Source organism: Crocodylus siamensis, chromosome 7 (genome assembly GCF_052110815.1).
Source record: "Crocodylus siamensis isolate JL-2025a chromosome 7, ASM5211081v1, whole genome shotgun sequence".
Classification (NCBI taxonomy): Eukaryota; Metazoa; Chordata; order Crocodylia; family Crocodylidae; genus Crocodylus; species Crocodylus siamensis.
Window position 1 is genome coordinate 18,994,497 of NC_143401.1, and position 21,500 is coordinate 19,015,996.

Here is a 21,500-nt window from a genome sequence, read left to right on the forward strand (position 1 = left end):
GATGGAAGATGTGCAGGAATTTGCTACATCCTACGCTGTGTGTTAGAAAAAGACAGACAAAAGGAGGCAAACCTATAGGAAAGGGGGTGCTTCATTAGTCCTGTAGTCTCGCAAATGAAACGTGCATCCCTCCCAGATTCAGGAAACAAACCCATCGAGCCTTCTTGAGCATCCCACCAGTACAGCCAAGGCATCACTGAAAGTTATTTCTGCACCTGCTTTAACGTTCACTTGAGGTAACATTTCCAGGCCTGAGTTAGTATTTTTAGCTAGAATTAAAAGCAGCCTGCCAAACTATGAAATAGGAGATACACTACCAGGCACAGATCCATGGGAGACTGGTGTCTTCCCAGTCTGGGGGGGGCACCAGTGGGGCACAATGGTGGGGGGGGTCCCAAGCAGCCAGCTGGTGACTAGGGGGAGGGGTCAACCAGCAGCAAACCAGCAAAAAGGTGGGGGGGAGGGCGTGTCCTGGTGGCTGGTCGCCAAGCACACCAGCAGCGTAAGTGCCAGTGGAGTCAATTTCAGGGGGGCACTAGTGCTCTCCATGCCCCCTACCAGCCAGAGCACTCACTGTCAGGGGGGGCATATGCCCCCCGCCTGCGTCGCCTATGAGCAGATAGCAGATAGATTTGTACAAAAAAGAATAGCTTGATTAGTGGAGCATTAAGACAATTAAAAAAGGAGGGAGGATCATTAACGCTTGTGGAATGAGGAGTTTAGAAGGATTCAAGTAGGTTATAATGAGCAAGGCAAGCTTCTTTGGGTAGATGGTTCTTTGGGCTTTCCCTGTGCCTGAAGAAGGGTGTTTGTGCCCAAAAGCTTGCAAAGAACAATTTTTCCAACTATTTAGTTGGTCTAATAAAAGTTATCACATCTACCTAAGGAACCTTGTCTGCCCATGTCCTTAGACCAACATGGTTACAACCAACAACCCTTATAATGAGCCATGAAGTCAAGTGATTCCTTTAAGGCTGCCTGAATGGAACGACTGCTGCCACTGCTAGGCAGTTTCTTTTAAAGTCTGGGTGGACCAAAAATCAAAGCGGGGGGGGGAGGTGCAACTGCACCACTGCACCCCCTCTTTGATCCACCCCTGGCAGGTGCCCCCTAGTTTGAATATTCTGGGATTTGAACCATAGTTCCCTATTCACATGTTTCACACCTTCCATGAGCCAACCATCACCGTCATCATATTGGCTTAAAAAAATCACAAGCTTTTATTTAACATGCACATCCATTCAAATTGGTCCATGCTGTCATTATGGCTACAAACTTTTCTGTGCTTACAATATAACCTGATTTCTGGAGCTGAGTCTTTAAGGGGAAGATTTCAATGGATGTGCCAGTAAGTACAGAACTTTACAATTTTACACCCAAGACAAAGAAACAATAGAAACGTTGCCCAAGCTAAGACGCAATGAAAACCTTGCATAAACTTCCATTGTCTCAGAGGACAGTGTCTCCTTGCAGCCAGGTGTTCAGAAGTATTCAGAGGTCTGCAATTCTTGGCAGATGCCTGGAGGTTCCTCTGTTCTTATTTTTGCTTGCACTTTTATGGGTGGTCTGCACTTGTTCTCCCTCTTGGTTGCCTTGGCAACAACCTGTCTCTCATGTCTTTTGCCTCTCAGAATGTTTTCCCTGTTTTCCTCCCTCTTAGGGTGTGTATTCATTGGACTTATAGTGTCCCCGATTTTCACAGGTTTTATCATATTTATAGTCTGTGCGGCACTGTTTACAGAGTGTCTGCTGCCCACTTTGAAATTTAACCTTCTGTAGTCCCCTGCTTTCTTAAATAAGAAGATTTAAAGAAAGGGCACTCTGGTGGGTGCCCTTGACAGTGGTGCTCCAGCTCTAGCAGCCAGAGTGTGTTTGGGGCCTCCCCTGCCAGGCTCTCAGTCCCACGAGGGGACGCAAGAATATTTTGTACACTTGGATTCAGGATGGCTCTAGGAAGTGGGGTCACCCTTTATAGCAGTACCACAACATACACAAACATGAGATAAAGTTGTTCAGTGTTGATGTAGAAAGCTGGGAGGTGTGCGCAGAATCCCATCCAACCTGGGAGAACATTTGGTACTGGGTGTAGCTCAACATGAAGCGGCTTTGACCCTTCCTGCCACCCCTGGGGGAAGCTGTACGGGCACTAGTGCTCTTCACTTCTGTTAGTGATGCAAACCAACTTTCTGATGCTTGGAGCAGGCTCAAGGATTTCATCATCTCATCAGAAAGAACTTCTTCCTGGTTAGGGTTGCCAGAATCTGGAATGGGCTTCCAAGGGAAGTGGTGCTCTCCCCTATCTTGGGGGTCTTCAAGAAGATACTGGACAAGCACCTGGCTGGGGTCGTCCAACCCCAGCACATTTTCCTGCCACTGGCAGGGGGTCAAACTCAATGATGGTTTGAGGTCCCTTCCGACTGGCATCTATAGGATCTCTTTTCAATTAACACATGTGTGGCTTACAGCCTAAGGTATAACAGTGCCTAGAATCTAACATTTACCAGCCTCAACTTGATTCACTGTAAGTACTCCACAGACTTCACCTCTTTTAGAAACAAGTAGATAATAGGCTTCAACCTGAACCCAAATATGCACATCATAAGTACTTTTCACTGTGAGGTTTGATAGCAAAATATAATACCCTCCCAGGGAAAGAGCTTCCCATGTTACTTCTGAGTTGAGGATCCTCCAACCTACATAAATCATAGTTAAGTGCTGGTCCTTCAGCAACCTTTACCCAAATTTCTTGTACACCACTGATACCATTATAAATTTTACAGTTTTAGAAGGCAGGGCCAGTGTACACAAAACCCTACTCACTTGTCCTCTTCCATTCAAACTGTTAAAATGTGGTTAAACCTTTTTATACAGATAAAACAAGTACCAAGAGCATGGCGGGGTGGGTATGCAGATAAGCATCACACAGAGGTTGTCAGGCAGACTACAGGTAGATTAACACAGTTACAGTAAATTATGACCTCTCTTGCTTTAGTCAACAGAACCTGTGCCTGAATTATCACTGCTGCAGAAACAGGATGCAGTGTTCCTAGAAACAATGAAACAGAAGCCCACAAGAAATTACAGAATTCCTCCCTGAAATCCTGTGAAGCAAAATTAATGTTAGCAACAGAGGGCTCACACACAAAGAAGAGAAGGCTCTGATGCAACTGACACCAGAGCAGATTCAGAATTTCATTTATGCTGTGCCGTTAGAAGGAGGTTGGCAACAGACAAAAGAAAACAGAAATTAAAAGTCACAGGTCACAGCTGCAAACAGAAAAATTGTGACAATTGCTTTAATCTGGGAAGTCTTAACAACAATAAGAACAATGCCCCCCTCTGGACATCAGCAAAAAGCTAAACCATGGTCTACATGACAAGCTGATTTTATTGGATATCCTACCCTACAACTTTATATCCATCAGAAGCAGTTGCCAAATAAAACATTTTTTCTAGCGCTGTACATGGAAACTGACAGCTGAGAGTCCACAGCTGGAACCTGAACCACTAAGTGGTACGATTGCTTCATCAATCCATGACATTTTGCTTAATAATGTATAATTTATGCACATATCTGCTGTTCTATTGCTTTAAGCCTCTCTCATTGAACTATCATTAAATGTGGCCATTAGGTAAAAATACAAAGTATAAATGTATTGTTGTAGCACACTACTCTGTTAGTGTGTGTGTGTGTGTGTGTGTGTGTGTGTGTGTGTGCGTGCGCGCGCATGCAAATGGATAAATATGTGCAGAGAGCTAAATCATACATAAGATTTTATCAAAAGTTTCTAAACGTAGAATACATTGCATCAAAGCCTAACTACAAAAAAGATGCGCATATGTTTATAGCAGACATTACATTCCTAATCTGTCCAATTAATACAATTAAAATGACTACAAGAAATTATAAAAAAGCACATCATAAAATAAGGAACATCAGAGAGACAAAGAAATGATTAAGGCTGCTTTTAGAAATGACATGTTTAATTACCACAGCCAGTTAATTAAAATATTTAGAAAAGGAACACATTGTCTCATTTTATTTAAACACAAGCAATTGTCTCAATGGTTTTATCCTTCATGTGTGACAGAACTTCTTGTGGATTGGCTGTATCATGGTCCATATGTATTTCTTTTCCGATATCCTTGCCAGTCTCAGACCCTGATCCTGCTGATGAAGTTGCTGCTGTCCATTAACAGGCTATCTAAGAAGACATCTGCAAAGAATGCCTGGATCTTAATCAGCTTCTGGTATTTCATTCAGTAACAGACTCCTGGAAAGCACCACCCACTGCTTGCTGTTCTCTGAGGAGTTTTCAGTGTAGGAGCAGATGTGAAGTCTATGACATAGTAGTCCCTTAGGCCACAGTGTTGCACAGATGGGAAATACAGATAAGCAAGCCTCTACTGTTATTTATCTTGCAGAGATTACCAAATAGTACCCACTAGCAGCAAAGGTAAACTGCAAAATGGAAAGGCAGTATTGGAGAGAACTACAAAAATGTTCTATAAGGAAACCTTACTTGTGACATCACTATTCCAGATTTTTGTTTTTATCTCATAGGTGTGCAGCATAATTGGCCAAACTCTAGTTACCTCTGTATGCATTTTGAACCCCTGTACACATTACAGCTAGTGTGCAATTAACTGATTAATTGTGCAAGTAAACTGAGACCAGCTACACTTGCAAAGTACCTATCACATTATAAATGGTCCAAACAGCTATACAGTTAGACCTCAAAAATGTGTACTAACTTCATATCTGGTTTATCCAACTTTAATTTGCACATGTAATGCAGCCACAGCTGACTGGGCTCCCAGTGACAGGGATACACCATGCCCAGCTGGGGCTGTGAGTTCTCCAGCTGAAGGGACTCTCAGCCCCTACAGCACCCAGCAGCTGTGGGACTTTAGGTCCCCGTAGTTGTGGGGTGTGGCTGTGATCTCCCAGCCCCTCCCCACCCCCATGGTGTGCCCCTGCAGCTATGATCTCCCAGCCATGGTGGGGGGAGGGAGCTCCATGCATCCCTGCAACTAGGAGACTGCAGTAGCCATTACTTTCCAGCCATGGGGGCACCCCACAGGCTGAGAAACTGCAGCTACTGCAGTCTCCCAGCAGTGGGGTGCCTATCATATTCCTTGTGGTTGAGAGATAGCTTGAGAGATAGCAGCTACTGTTAGCAGTATGTGTAGCAGTTTCTGGCTGCATATGGGGCATAGCTGGGGCTGTGAGTCCCCTATTTGCCAGTGCAGGGGGAGCCCAGAATGGCAATCATGGGCTCCCACGGTACTGGTAATAAGGCATGATAAGATCCTATGCTCAACCCCACAATCACGCCTCCTGCCATACGGGGCTTTGTAACACACCAGAATCTGGATACTTCATAGGGTTCTGTTCCTAACCCTATCCTTGTGAAGATGATGGCTTGCAAACCAACTAGAATATACAGAGTCACAACAAACAACTATATTGGCCTACTGGGGTGCTACAGTTGGTTTTGAAGGGTGTTGCTTCTCCAGTCAGGTGTGTGAGGATTGCTGAAGAGCTCCAGCTGATCAGAACAGTGGTGCCCACTGAAACAAAAGCCACAGGAAGTGGCAGAGTGGCTTAATTCAGCAACCCAGTGCATTCTAAACAGGTGGCAAACAGCCCGGACACAAATAATCAGAGTTCTACTAAGTCTCTTACTCAAAGTAAACCTGACCATCAAGGGGGCTTTGATCAGTGTGCACTGGTGTTTGATCATATTAATTCACTAATACTAAAAACATAGTTGAATCACAACATTGTCTTATCCAAATTAACAATGATACATTCAGAACCACATGGGTTCTAAGTGGTTTCATATGTGATGGTGATAGGAAATACTTGATTTGGATACTTGGATAAATAATTTTAAGAATTTAAAACTGGTTCAGTTACTATTAATCCTATTTGTAATAATATTGTATCATTCCTTAAACATGTCATTAAAACAGCATAAATTTCACCAGTGCTTTAGTTTTGGTACATTTTCGTGGTGAAGGTGTAGCCCTGAATTATCAATCAAGATAAAAAGGTGGATTCTGTTCAACAATTATGAAGGCAGGCACCCTGTACATTTTTTTTCCTTTTTCTTAATTAGTAATATGTACCCTGGGCAGTGGCGGTGCTTGGAGAAGCACTGGCTGCCATGCTGTTGGAGGTGGGGTGGCCATCTATCAGCAGTAGCACTATTTTTTTGCTCCCCTCCCCCCTAGAAAGGCAGCACCCAGGGTTGGTGCCCTGGTCATTCCACTTCCCCCCTCAGTTATACCACTGGGTCCATGTCTATATTAAAAGCCCTTTACTGGTACAGAAAGGCCAGTACATACACTGCTGGTAAAGCACTCCACATGTAGATATTTAGCAGAAATGTGCACCTTGAAGTGATACTGCAAAGCAAATAAAGCTATTCCAGCAAGCGTAACATTTGGCCAGTAGATTTGTGTCTATGCTAAGGGCTTATGCCAACACAGATAGATCAGTCAAGGAACCCACCATTTCCTATCCAGGACCAATGTAACTATGCTGACAAAGGTTGGTAGCAGAAATGTGGCCTAAAGCAACATAGGACAGAGAATAAAGCAGGAAGCTGGGGTTCCACAAATGCTGGATTTCTCATTCCCAGGCTGAGATGTAGGTAACAGAGCTCCCTCTCTTAGCTTAATGTTACCTCTTGCAAACAGCTCCATGTGCATTTGTAGGACTCGGATTTAAAAGCAGGTTACCTGAGTCCAGCAAAACTGTTCTGATTTATATCAGTGGAAGGTTTGACCCACAGTCTTGGTTGATAATGCACAAGTTCAACAATAGAGCTGTGCTGGATAGAAACATGAAAAAAACACCCCTCAAACTGGCCTAGTTATGCTGGCAATACCTCAGCAGAACAAAACTCTACCAAGAAGAAGGGTTTGCTTGGCCTTGCTTATTATGCTTGGGAAAGGTGAACTATTTCCCTGATTTGTCACTCCTAATAGCAACTAGCAGGTTATTAGAGTTTATTGACTGTCCATTTTCTAGGCAGGGTTGATTTCTTTGCCTAGATATCCAGGGCAGAAACCTATTTCATCTTACATGCCCAAATGGCAGTTTTCCACCTGTGTAATTGCCATTTTTGACACACAGATGGTTCACAATTTTACTCCCTGTGCAGTGTGGACAGGTAAGTATCCACAGGTTTTTTAGACTTTCTTCTCTGTCTTTCTTGTTGTCTTTAATTTCCCTTGCCAGATGTAACTTACATTTTACCTTTTCTTTCCTGATGTTGTCCCTGTACATTCTTGCTGTTTCTTGGTATGCTTCCTTCATGGCTTGCCCTTCCCTCCACTGCCTGTTCATTTCCTTTCAATTTTGAGGTGCCTTGTATAGTCACATTGGTCTCCTTCCATTCTTCTCGAATTTCCATTTTGTCGGTATAGCTTCTTGCCCTTTAGAAACTGCCAGCCCTTCTGGGCTCTTTTATCTTTCAGCTTGCGTATCCATGGGAACTGAGCTGCTATTTTTCTGAATCTGCTCTTTTGAATTTCAGCATCTTAGTTCTGCTAATCTCATGCTGTCTCCTTCTTAGAATCATAAATTCTATCATATCGTGATCACTTCCCCTCAAGAAACCATCGCTTTCACAGTCTCCAGCAATTCTTCCCTGTTCATCAGAACAGATGACAAGATAGATGATCTCCGACCTAGCAGATGCAGATCAAGAGGGGGTGCAGTGGCGTGGCTGCACCCCCCTCCCCTCCACCTTTTGGATTGGCCTACACCATGGGAGCCTCTGCAGACTTTTTACAACCCCTAAAGCAGGTGAAAATCCTTCTTTTCTTTCCCTTCCTGGTCAAAGGCATGCCCCCTCCCCTGCCTGACTTTCCCTGCTATGGAAAGGGTAGCACTCACCATGCAGGTGCTGGACTCAGCTGGGGTCCCAGACAATGGCAGCAAGGATAGATGGGGTTTCCCCTTTGGGGCTGAGTGGGGGAACTACTCTCCCACCTCACTCTTGCCACAATCCCCTCCCCAACTAAGCCCAGCCACTGCTCAGACTGGCTGGAGCTTCCCCAGCCTTAAGCAGAGGACAAAGGAGCAGCAGCAGGCAGGGGAGTTGGGCAGGAAGAGGAAGAGAAAGGGAGGGGTGTGCCCCTGAGAAGGAAGGGAAAGGGAGAGGCAGTTTTCACCTGCATTAGGGACTTCATAAATTTTGCCCAGGCCAGTGGGGGTAGAGGAGACTGGGAGCAGGGGGTGCAGCCACCCCTGCAATGCAGGCTGCTGCTCCTCCAACCCACTTTGGGAAATCCTGGATCTGCCCCTGTCTCCTAGTCATATTATCACCTATCTAGAACAAAAAGTTGTCTTCCACAAATATTAGGAACTTGCTGGACCTGTTATGTCTTGCTGCATTATTCTTCCAGCAGTTATCTAGGAAGTTAAGATCCTCCTGTAACAGGACAGGGTTTCCAGGGGTGGCTGTAACACCCTCTGGTGACTACACAGCTCCTACCCTGCTCTGGCTCTAGTGTACCCTCCCTTTTTGTCTCGGAAAGGGAGGCTGCCCAAGGGTCCTAGTGTAAGCCTTATTCTGTCTTACTGCCAGCAGATCCCTTTCAAACCCCACTGATCTCAATCCAGTCCTTACACTAGGTGGGTGATACGTTGTGAGTTCAGCAACAACACTCCGGACACTGCTGGGTTGAACTAGCAATTATTTATTATTATAATTCTCTGGAATCATATCCAGGGTAGATCTTAACAATTGCCTCAACATATGTATGCAGAACTTATACTTGCTCTACCTCTGACTTGACCCAGTCCAGGCCTGTGGAGGGAGAGAAACCAAGAATGTCTCTAGCTCCTCACAGCAGAGAAAAATGGTGTCCCCGGTGCTGCAAAACTGCCACAAAAGCAACTGAACCCTGCAGTGCTGAACATGAGGGCTTTGGGCTTAAAAGGACCGTACAAGGAAAAGCCAATAAAACACAACACCCCTTTCACCTAGACAGGATAGTCAGTCAACCATTTAGGAGGGCTCCACTTCTGCTGTGGTCTTCCCATAGGACTGGACTCAGGAGCGGTTCAGCAGATGACGGTCCTGTCAGCCTATCTGGAGACTCAACAGTGATGCTTCCTTCTGACGGTGATGGAGCAGGGTTTGAGTTGGTGGAAACAGATAGGCACTTCTCCAGTGAGCAAACAGAAATCTGGCCAGTCTGGTAGGCCAGCCTCCTACAACAAGCCTTTTCAGTGCATCTTTTGTGGTTTGCACCATTCGCTCAGCTTGCCCGTTGACCTGTGGCCTGTGAGGTGCAATGGTAACAGTTCGAATGAGGTTGGAGCTGGCAAAGTCTTGGAACTCGGCTGAGGTGAATGCGCTGCCATTATCAGAAACGATGGCGTCAGGCACCCCGTGGATTGCAAACAGCTGGTGGAGAGCTCTTATAGTGGCAGTTGATGTAAGAGTTGAGACAGTAATCACTTCAAGCCATTTTGAGTACAAGTCAACAGCAATTAAAAAGTTTTTACCTTGAAAAGGTCCAGTAAAATCAATGTGGATGCGTGACCACATTGTCATTTCCGAAGGGGATACTGGTGCCTTCAGTGGATTATGACGGGTCGCTTGACAATTGCTGCACTCCCTCACAACCCTTTCTATGTCACCTGGCCACCATACATAACTTCTAGCCAGTGCTTTCATCCTCACAGTGCCTGGGTGTGCTGCGAGCAGTGTTGTCACTATGATTTGGTTTCCTGCTTCTGGACTTAAGACATGATTTCCTCACAAGAGGCAACCCTTGTGAGCAGACAGCTTATGCTGACTTGATGAAAATGACCTGAATTCCTCAGCCAATTTGTCGGCAGGCCAGCCTCTCCACACCCAGTTGCGGACACGGGCAAGGATAGGGTCTTTTGCAGTCATTGCTATCTGATCAGCCTGAAGAGGGGCTTCTGGCATGGATTCCAGCATGAGGACTTCCAGTGGTGGAGGAGTAGCACTATCAGGTATTTGTAGCACTATCAAGCATTTGCAATCATTTCCCCAGGTTTGTACACAAATATATAGTCATATGCATTTAGCATGATGCTCCAGAGTTGCATATGGGGAGCAACAAAATAGGAGGAGTTGGTTTGCCCATAGTAAAAATTCTAAGAAGGGGTTTGTGGTCTGTTCAGATTTTGAATTTGCATAGTTGTAAACATAGCTGTAAAATGTCTTAACTCCTGCAATGATATAAACTCCTGGAAGGCCACTTCAGGCTTAATACCAGGAAAAACTCCTTCACAGTCAGGGTATCCAGACTGTGGCATAAACTCCCTTCAGAGGTGGTGAAGTCACCTACCCTGGAGGTTTTCAAGAGGAGACTGGACAGTCACCTGACCCAAGTTGTCTTCCTGCTTAGAGTGGTGGGGCTGGACCCGATGATCTGCAATATCCCTTCCAGCCCTTAACAATCTATGATTGCCAATGCTTCTTTATCAATATGTGCATAGTTCCTCCTGGTTGAAGTCATTGTTCTTGAGTAAAAAGCAACAAGTGCATCTGTGCTATCAGGCAATGTGTGACCGAGGACAGCGCCAACACCGAACAGTGAGGCATCACAAGTAATGAACTGTGACTTCTGCTCATCATAGTGAAAAAGGACAGAGTTTGATGTCAGCCACTTCTTGATGCCTTGAAAGGCTTCGTTGTGCTGGCAAGTCCACTTCTACTGAGCTCCTTTATCTAGTAAGCGATGCAGGGGCTCTGCCTTGGTGGCCTTGTCTTTCAAGATGTGACAAAAAGTGAGAAGTCCTAAGGATGCTTGACGATCATGTCTGCATTTTGGTATAGGGGCATCCGGGTATTGCTTTTACCTTGTCTTCAGCTGGGTGAATGCCAGAAGCCTCAATCTGATATCCCAGGAAGTTGATACTGGAAACTCCCAATTGACATTTCTATCTTCTTACTCTGATATCTGCTTTATCAAATCTCTGTAAAACTTCTCTGAGCCTCTCAGTGAGTTTCTCTCTAGACAGCCCCATGATCAACACATCATCGAAGTATGGAACAACCCTGGGAATTCCTGCTAGCATTTTCTCCACGAACCTCTAGAAAATCCCTGGTGCCACATTCCAAACTGGAGGAACTTGACATGAAACACTCCCCGGTGTGTAATTATTGTTTGGGCCTCAGCAGCCTTGTCATTCACTATCAATTGCTGATAGGCTTGAGGAAGGTCAAGTCTGGCAAAAAACCTTCCCTCCTGCAAGAACAGATAGTAACTGGTTAATGGCAGTAACTGGTTAATGGATGCGGGTCCTGCTTAAGTGCTTTATTAACAGTGTGCTTGTAATCTCCAGAGATGCAAACACTGCCATTAGGTTTTAAAACAGGAGCAACTGGTGTGGCTCAGCTTGTATGTATGATTGGCTTGAGGACCCCTTGCACGATCAGCGAATTTAATTCTGCATCAGGTACATTCTGAGCCTTCACAGAGAGAGGGGCGATCACAGGATCCATTTGGAACATCACAGGTGGACCTAAGTAAGTTCCTAATTCCTTGGAGAATACCCAGGGAAACTCCCTTGCAAGCTGTTCCAGACTTTCTGTGCAGAGACTGTGTGTGCCTTGAATACTGAATCCCAATGGTGAGAACCAAGGGACTCCCCATTGGGACTTTCTCCCCAGAAGACTTTTGTGGGAACCCTTAGTAACAATGAGGGGTAGACACTGTCTAACAGATCCATACTGGACATCTACACTGCAGCTACCCCAAATTTCCACAATCAGGGGACCAATTTAGAGGTCCCAATCGATTCAAAGCTCTCCGAATCTTTGGAAAAGATTTGGAGAGCTTTCATGATTCAGGCAGTCCCTGGTAGATGCAGCAGGGAGCTGCAGCCAACTCAGAGCTGGTAAGTGCTAGGGGCAGGGGAGGGGACTATGGGGGGGACCTCTGCCAGTCCCCCTGACCCCCCTACTCCAGCAGCCCCCCCTGGCCCCCGCCCACTCACATCAAATTCTTCTATATGCCCCCGTGTAGCCACCTTAACTAATATCAGCCATAACAGAGAAAAAGAAGAAAAAACACTTTCCTCTGATCGCAAAACACAGCCAGGTCTCAGAATGGTGTCTCCCGGTCTCAGGGTGTCTTTTTAGCAAGGGATCCCATCCTTGTTGCTAGATGATATGTTTTAAGTTCAGCAACAACACTCTGGACACTGCTGGGTTGAACTAGCAGTTATTTATTATTATAATTCTCTGGCATCATATCCAGGGTGGATCTTAACAATTGCCTCAATATATGTATACAGAACTTATACTTGCTCTGCCTCTGACTTGACCCAGCCCAGTCATATGGAGGGAGAGGAACCAGGAAAGCCTCTGGCTCCTCATGGGAGAGAGCATGAAGTCCCCAGTGCTGCAAAACTGCCACAAGCAAACTGAACTCTGCAGTGCTGAACATGAAGGCTGTGGCCTTACAGGGACTGTACAAGGAAAACACAAAAAGACACAACTGTGGGCCTTCCTGGCTTGTATGTGCCCACCCTGGGCACCACTGCCTTATGGGCTATTTGTGGCCTTCAACCTCCCCTACAGCCATGTTCATGCCTCAAAGGTGTTGCTGTCCAGGCAATCTCCCTTGATGGGGCCTCAGCCTTCTTGGACTCCTCCCCTTTCCTCTTGCTGGTCTGTTAAGCTAAAAGCCACCGTGTTGCACCTGGCTTTTGGGCTCCAGCCACAGTCTCATTCCCTGGCCCCGGTCACTGCCCCTCCTGGGCTCCATCCCTAGACTTCCTGGCCTCAGGCCACCCCTCCTCTCTTATACTTTTAGGCATTGGCCCCTTTTGCCTCCAGCTGCCTAGCCCCTGTCTGAGCTCCAAAATGCTAGTGTGCCTCTGGCACCTCAATGCCCCTGAGATGCCCCACTGGGGTTACCCGGAATGCAGCCCCTCCGGCACCCCACTGCGGCCTCCACACGCTCCCCTTACAGCCACTCCCAAACCACCAGTTAAAACTCCAACAAAAACATAGGCACACTGGCTGTATAACAAGCTTCTCTCCTGCCCTGGGTCATATCCCCCGGTCGCAAGCCTTTGGTGTCTTACTTGCACTGCCAGGGCAGCCCAGGAGTCAGCAGAATACCCTCCTACAGCCTTCCAAACCAGGAACCCTTTGCCCTGCACCGTGAAGGCCAGACTGAGTGCTCTAGCTCAAGCCCTGGGTCTATGTGCTCCCTCAGCCCTGCCCCCTTTCTGTTGTGTGGCTTCCCTAGACTGGTGGCATTTGTGCCGTTTTCCTTGACAGGCAGCTCAATGCCTAGGCAGCAGTGTTTTCCTTGCTGCCTTCTCACTTACAGCTGGCACTGTTTAGCTGACCCAGCTCTAGCTGCTATGGTTTCTCCTCTTAAAGTACCAGGAGCTTTAAGCTCCCTGTTACACCCCCATTAGTGCCATGTCATAATTTAGGGATACTCTTATTTCTTTGAAGAGGGCCTTGTTCACCTACTCTTGCTGACTTGGCAACCTATAGTAGACCTGCACCATAATAACACTGCCATTCTTGTTTCCTGTCAGTGTCACCCAGCTATACTTAGACTGCTGTCTTCTTTCTCCTGGATGTGGGAGCTCTGCACACCTCTCTATTCCTACACGTCGGTCAGGTAAGTTGGAGTTGGTCACAAGCTGCAGTTTGGTTGTCACTTGGTGAAACGGAGTTCGGCTCAGTATGCCTACACCTCTACCTCCTCCAGATTCCCGGAGAAAAGAAGTCATGAATCAGGCAGGTCTCCGCCACTCCTGAGATTTTTAAATATGATGGTTGCTCCTCTATGTACTTTTATGCTGTGATAGATTTGAGTCATATTTCCAAGCCTTTTTTCCACAACCAGATTCTTCCCTTTTTAAATGAATGCTGTTGTAGAGTCAGTGTTGTTGTAGCCATGGTCATCCAGGAAATATGAAAGAAGCAAGGGGGGTGGGGGGAGGATGAATCAATGAATGCTGACCTTCTCCTGTAATGACATGCCTCTACAACTTGGTGATTTAAGAGAAGTAGTGAATGTCGCAAGAGTTATGATGAAAATCACAAAAGTTGGTCAGACTGTTCCTACCTTTGGTATCTTTGTGATTGCCTCCCCAAAAGAGCAAAGAGCTGTGTTACAAAGCCAAGTACATCTCAAAGATCCACTGCTGCCCCCTGAGCTCTTCTCTGTTTGGCAGCCTGCCTGAATCAGACCTGTGTCACCTTTGGCTTCCCCAGATGACAGCAGTCCCTAGAAACCCCTCCTTAAAAGACAGTTGCTAGAACAGAGCCAGGTGTCAGAAACAGTTAATGGCCACATCACTTTTCTGGTAGGCTTTTGAAGAGTTGATGCTGGTTGTGGGGAGGGGAGCAAGCAATGCCTATCTTTCCCAACCTGCACTATCTGCTTATATAACAAAGATATTTGCTGCCATATAAGACTGGTGATAAATGAGTTGTTTATAGTAGATGAAATTATTGGTGCCACACTGCAGGAGCTCAGTGGGGGTAGAGAGAAAGGAATAATGCAGGTGACTGGCTGTGCCTAACCAAGGTGCCCAGAATTGATCCCCTATCAATCATGTTATTTTATAAAGTGCAAGCTAGCGATCACGAAGGGCATTTGTCTCTATGCTTTTCCCCATGCCCATTCCAGTCCTCAACTATCTGACTCACTGCCAAGCCCTGTGCCCCTTCTCCCTTGGCTCCAAACAGGCCTTGCTCCCTGTCCCAGCTATGCAAGCAGCAATAACCAGCCCAGCATTGTATAAACACAGATATACAATGGGCAGCATTGTTGACACTGGATTTTTGCCCTCATTAAGGATGACCTCACAGCCCACCCCTTGGCTGCTTCACCCAGCCCCTTGGGAACTGTGAGGCTGTCTTTTTAACTTAGGCAAATAAATCTGAGGGGAAACACTGTGCTCATTGTACAGCCTGTCTCTGTCCATCTATGTATCTGCCTAGTGTCATTCTACTCACATCATGCACATCCAGACAGATGCCAAGTAGTCAGCACACTTGGAGACCACTGTCAGCATCCTCTGAGGACTGCTTGAAGCTAGCTCTGCAATTATTTCTCCCAGGCAGGGTCCAGTAAGGCTAGAAAGGTGCTTCCTGGGCAGCGAGCAGCTCAGCTGCCAGCAGGAGGGTTGCTGGTTGCTACATTCAGCACTGCTGGATGCTTCTCTTTGCTGTGCTTTGTAACCCTCATCACTCCTCAGGTGCATAGTTACTTCTTACTTGGAGTTTGATTATTCCCTCTCCTTTACTTGAATTTGCCTGATTGGCTTGTCTTAACCACACCAGCTTGATAGTCTGTGGTAATTTCTGTAGCTAATGACCCAAAAGAGAGCAGTATGGCCATTTTCACATCTGACCACTTCTGATCCCTAGCCAGACTGACCAGGTACCCACTTGTACTAGGTTAACTTTAGCATAAGTCAGGATTGACGGTACATTTTGGAGCAGTAGCAGGAGACTAATATTGCTCTGCTGCTGCACCCTTGCCTGTATTTGAGCATATGGACACTCTCCTCCTTCACTCCACCTCTTGAACACAGATCTCCCCCAAACGGGCCCTTACGCCGGGCCTCCTGCTACCATCTTCGCGGTTCTATCCCAAGCACCTTTCCATGGGAGTTAATGAACCAGGTGGTGGGTACTCCTTCTCTATCCTGCTCTTCTCTCTTTTAATCTCATAGTAAGAGGATAGCATCATGTTACCAACTACACACACACACAAAATTCAATGTATCCAGCAGCCCAAAGACATGAATTAATTGACGAGCCCATTTCATAGTTAATACAGTTTGCTCTGATTGAGTTCTTTCCTTCTGTTACAGATATGTAGTACGTCCCATCCCAGACTTGGGCTATATGAATAGAAAAAGGAGAGATAAAAATCAGTCAAGATGAGGGATGGCAGAGCAAGAGAGAGAGAAGTAAAAGGGGGCTTCCTTCAGGCACACAGAGGCTACACTGAACACCCTCTGGAATAACAGCACTGGCCAATACTGAGATTCGACGTAACTGAGGTGTTTCTAATTCCAGCCTGACAAAGTGTGTTCTTGTGGGTAATGTTCCATATCAGGCATCCACACCTCACTGCAGCAGCATCAAGCGCAAGCCAAGCATGGCATGTGATTGCTGACAGAGTAAGAGCCACACATGTGGAGGGTACCAGATTCAAACAGCTACTAAATCTTACACCTGACAAGCCTGCATGGCAGCTCTAGCAGGTGCATTCTTTGGAGCCCTAGTGCACCATGTAGGGCACTGTCATGTTCTTGGAAGATGGGAGCATGCTGAGGGTCTGTTGGATATGCCTAGCGAAGTAGCCATGAGCTTAGTGGAAAGACCCAGGAAAACACTGCCCTGCCCTGCTATACCCACTGGCGGTGGTGATCCAGGTAGCAGGATTCTGCTGTGTGAGGTCCTGTTTTAACCAATGCTGCAGTATGGTGATTGGGACCCTAGGGAGGGACTAGCTTTAGGATGAGCCATAAAACCACTTGGGACCATTATAGGTCCTGAAAGATCCAAGGGAGGAGGAAAGAGGGGTCTGTACCAAACCTAAAGCCCCCAATTTCTCCTTTGCTTTCCATATGATATGATTTTTCAGTTTTACTTGCTACCAGAATGTTATGGATGTTACCGTGCACTCTAAAAATGGTCATGCTCCTCCCCTGAAGTGACTGTAACCTTGTGTTTGCTTTCCACTTCCCTCCATGAAAGCAGGCCCATTCATTGGAGACCATTGTATATGGGCACAGGACGCTGTTCCAAAACATTTTCTAATGTAGTCAAGCAAATCAGGCAACTCCTAGTATTCACCCACAAGGATAAAGCAGGTGGGACTAGAAAGGAGGATAAAGCCTGATTAGGAACAGAGTAGCTTCTCTCCTCTTCTTAACCCTTGGAGGTGAACTGATGTAGGATCCTGACAATAATTGTCTGTAATGGGGAAATTAATAATGACCATGCACCAGGGACTGAACGAGCAGCCTCCACAGCTAACAGCATGCCCTCTTATACCTTGAGTGAAGAAGTATGTCCCCCGTGAAGAAGTATGTCCCCCATCTTGGACCTCTAACAGACTCGTTCCCTCTGAACATGAGGCAGATTCACAACCAATGGGACTCTGCAATGGGTTCTCCCAGTACCTGAGTGGTATTCACACACACCCATATGCCACATATGGATGGAGAGAGAGACCTGTGAGAGGACTGAGTAGCAGTGAAAAAAGTATACACCCAGGACAAAACCCAGCAGCACTGGGAGAATTAGCTAACATGGTATTGCCCTCTTCCTGGGCAGCTTGTTTTATCTCTACAGTAATCCATACTGAACACTAAGTTCCTATAGCTCTGTCACAAAATGCACTGGGCTCACCTGGGATGGATCTCTAAAAGCTAGTCCTTTCATTAGCTCTTTTGAGGTCCTGGTCATGAATCAGGAGGGCATGTCTCAGGGCATTACAGCCAGATGGAAGGGTGAATGAGACAGGAAGGATATTTATGGTGATAGGCACAACAGAACATCCAGAACAGAAGAGAAAAGGATGATTTTTCAGTCAGTGCTGACACATATAGGGCAGTCCAGACAGGGACAGACTGCCCTGCTACTGCCTCTCCTGAACGTTGACATAGATTGAAGTCTTCAGGATTTAGGGTCACCGATCCAACTTGTTAAATCATTTTACATGATGATTATTCCTGCAGCATCCTGGCTGTATGTGGAACTTTAATATAGCAGAGATGCAGATGGAATAAACAGTAGGCCTGTGCAAAGCGGCTAATATTCGCTTTGGATTCGCCGATTCGGGGGACAGTGATTTGATTCAGTGATTCGAATCACTGGTCCACATCGATTCGGCTGAATCTGACTCAGAGATTCGGCTGCTGCTGAATCACCCGAATCTCTGAATCACACAGGTCTGTTCCCCACCTGCTCTCCCAGCCCTGCCCAGCTCCAGCTCCTGGCTCTTTGGAAAAAAAAAAAACCCCACTCACCGGCTGCTTCCAGGCAGGGGGGTGATCCCCACTGCCCTGTGTTGTGTGGGGGGCTCTGCCATGAGCCCTCAGAAGCTCTGAGGCTGCTGCAGCAGCTGGTGAGTCAGGATGTATTTTTTCTTAAAAGGCCAGAGCTGGGACAGGCAGGGCAGCCATGGGGGAGGGGAGGCTGGGAGAGTGAGCGGGCGTCGAGGGGCTCATGGCAGAGCCCCCCATGCAGTGCGGGATCACTCCCCCACCAGGCAGCAGCCGGTGAGTGAGGGCTTTTTTATAAAGGGTGGGGAGGTGGGACTGGGCAGGGCAGCCATGGGGAGGCAGGGGAGCAGCCAGGGGATGGGCCCTGGCGGGTGTCCCCCATGAATCTGGGTCCAGGTCCCTGCTGCAGTGGGCAGGGACCACCCAAATCACTGAAGCTCTCTGAATCTTTTCTGAATCAATTTGGAGAGCTTCAAATCAATTTGGACCTTTTAATTGGTCCCCTGATTTGATTTGGATTTGGAGATTTGGCCACCAAATCGGGCTGAATCTCCTCTGAATCGAATTAGCACCTGAAGCTTCACAGCCCTAGGATGCAAAGATTCAGGGGCCAGAGCAAACCTAGCAGAGAATCACTGTATTAGAGACTGAGTTCTGGTTATTAAACAGTGGCTGTTTCAGTCCCTAATACAGTGATTCTCCCTAGGGTGCTCTGCTCTGGCACCCTGCGGTGCTGCAAGGTATTTTTAAGGGTGCTGTATAACATTAGCCTACTAGGTGTGGAAACACCTATGTATGGTTTATAAGATAAACCAAGAGATTTCAAATAGGAATCTATACAGTCAGAAACCATTCTGACCTCTTCTGGTCTTTCTGAGTTCTTTGCAATAGAAAAATTGTTCTGTTATTTTTCTTTAGTCAGAAAACCAGTGAAAGTTAAAAGCTGATATTTTCCAAGGGGAGGAGGGGAGGAGCACTTGAATCTAATGAGGGGTGTCTTGAGATTAAAAATATTAAAAAACACTACTCTAAGGATTTATAGCTGAAAGATGCAAACTTTAAGTCCAGTCTGTGGGCACCAGCACAAAGAGCCTGTAGACACTGAGGTGCTCTGACCTCTGGGGTCTTTAGCAGGGTTTTGTACAGGAGAGTGGTTCCTGTCATGTGTTGCCTGGCTGGTTGTTCTGAGTTTAAAGGAAACCATTGTTTTGTGGTAAAAGTCTGTTTGAAGCCTGTGCATTTCTATCTGATGCATTGTTAGGTGAAAAGCTGTTGGTTACAAGATACTCATGTAAGCAAAATGCAAGATCATGGTGCCAAAAGTATTATGTAGGCTCTATTATTCCCCAAGCATTCTCTAACAGATCAGTCGACACATTGATAGTAACCTAGCTTGTTATTATCATTCCTTATTCACAGACAGTAAAAATGCGGTAGAGAGCAATGACTTGACAGTCACAAATGCTAGAAAGGGCATCAGTGTCAGGGTTAGCTAAGAGGCAGTTATGCCTTTCTGTTCACAGATCCCTGAATCATGGGTCAGGAGCAGAACTTTCAAGGCAGGTTTAGACTGATTGAGAAACAGGAGGTGGAGCCATTGCCCCAGGGCAGTGAGGATGGAAGGACAGATAACAAGGAAAAATTGAACATATATAGCCATGAACAGATCTAGGATTTTGAAAAGGGGATGCAAATGGTGGGCTGCATCATCACATATACAAAACACATATTTTTATCAAATTCAAAAGAAACTAGAACCTTTAATAGTGACCTAGGGCTGTACTATTCAGTTTACAATTGGAGCAAAAACAAATATAAATGTATTAGAATGTACATTAATTTGCTATATGGTACACCATGGATAAAAAACCCAACAGACTAGGCAAAAATAATTAAAATATATTGTTTCACTAATTCTGCAGTCCTTAGAATTAAATAGACATGTCTTTTTCAGGTTTATAAAACAAAATCTAGGCTTCTTGACAATAAATCCAATGCTTCACTGAAAGTTATTTCCACATCTGAATTAATATTTTTAGCTAGAGTCAGACAAGTCTGTACAGCTGTGAAATAGGAACTACGTTACCAGAAGCAGGTAACAGACAACAATTTCAGAAGAAAGGCTAACTTGATTAGCTGAACATCAACACCATTAAAAAGGAGAGAGAGTGGTTAACCCCTGTGGAATGAAGAATTTAGAAAGACTTTGGTAGATCATAATGAACCATGAAGTCAAGTGACTCCGTCACTGTTACCTGACTAGAAATGCTGCTGCCACTGCCAGGAAGTTGGGTTTAAACCTGGGTGGACCAGGAATCCAAGTGGGGTTTGACTGCATGCCCTCTGGATCTGCCCCGGTATACATATAGCATCTTTCAAGCAGTGATACCAAAGCACTGCATAAATACAGCATCTCTGAAAGGAAAAATATTTTTTTACTCTACTACACAGATGAGCAAATGAAAGCTAAGCCTGGCTGTTCTCAACTGACTCCTAATTTTGTGTGCCTGACCCCAGACACCTTTGGCTGCATTTTGGGAGTATTGTTGGGAGCTGAATTCAGGCTCTGAGCATTTAAAAACCAGCACCAATGTACAAAACTTGACAGAATCAGACGCCACAACTGAAAAATTATGACTCGTCATTTTGACAAGAGCTTTGTAGGAAAGAATCCAGGAGTCCCAGCTCCTCTTCCTCTGGCATGACCAAGGAGTACACTGCAACAGAAGCCAATGAACGATTAATGAAAACTGTTTACACTGTCAATTTATTCCATGGTTGCTGCACTGATTTCGCGTGGCTTATTCAGGGGACAGATTTGGCTTTGTGTACTGCTTAAAATTTTAAAGCCTGGTAGTGAGGAAATTATTTGCATGCAATATTCACTGCTTAAGAGAAGAATAGCAAGCCCATATCACTTCACTTCCCTTTTAAGTGAAGTTAGATCTAGTCAACCCATGGCAGCCATCTTGAAGAGGAACAAGTCTATCACAGCCTATCCAGGAGTAATGAACTGTCCATAGCATCCCTCTAGACTGTTAATCAGCTAAGGCACACCTGGCCCTAGTAAAGGCTACTGACTCAGTTGTTCAGAGTTTAGTGTAGTGTGGTGGTTTGCTGGGGGACTCCCTGAGAAAGGTTCTTGGGGTGGAACCTTCTAAATAGCTGCAGGAGGTGCAGCTCCTGATGTTTGGGGAAGATTTGCTCTCAACAGCTGAAATGAAGCTTAGAAACGTAGATGAAGGATGCTTTGCCTCCCCATAGTCAAGCCAAGGGGAAGGCCATCCTGGGGTCTATTTGGACTGCATTTCAGGTAATGAAGTCCTCAAAAGGGGGTGCTCATCAATGCCTCAAAGCCTGTCTGCACCTGTTTACTAGCCAGCCAGGAGAAATCAAGGCAGACTACCCCTGCCACACCTGGCTGGATGAGAGGGGGACATAAAAGGATGGAATATGCTCCTGACAACTCCTCCCAAAGGACTTATAACATAAACAT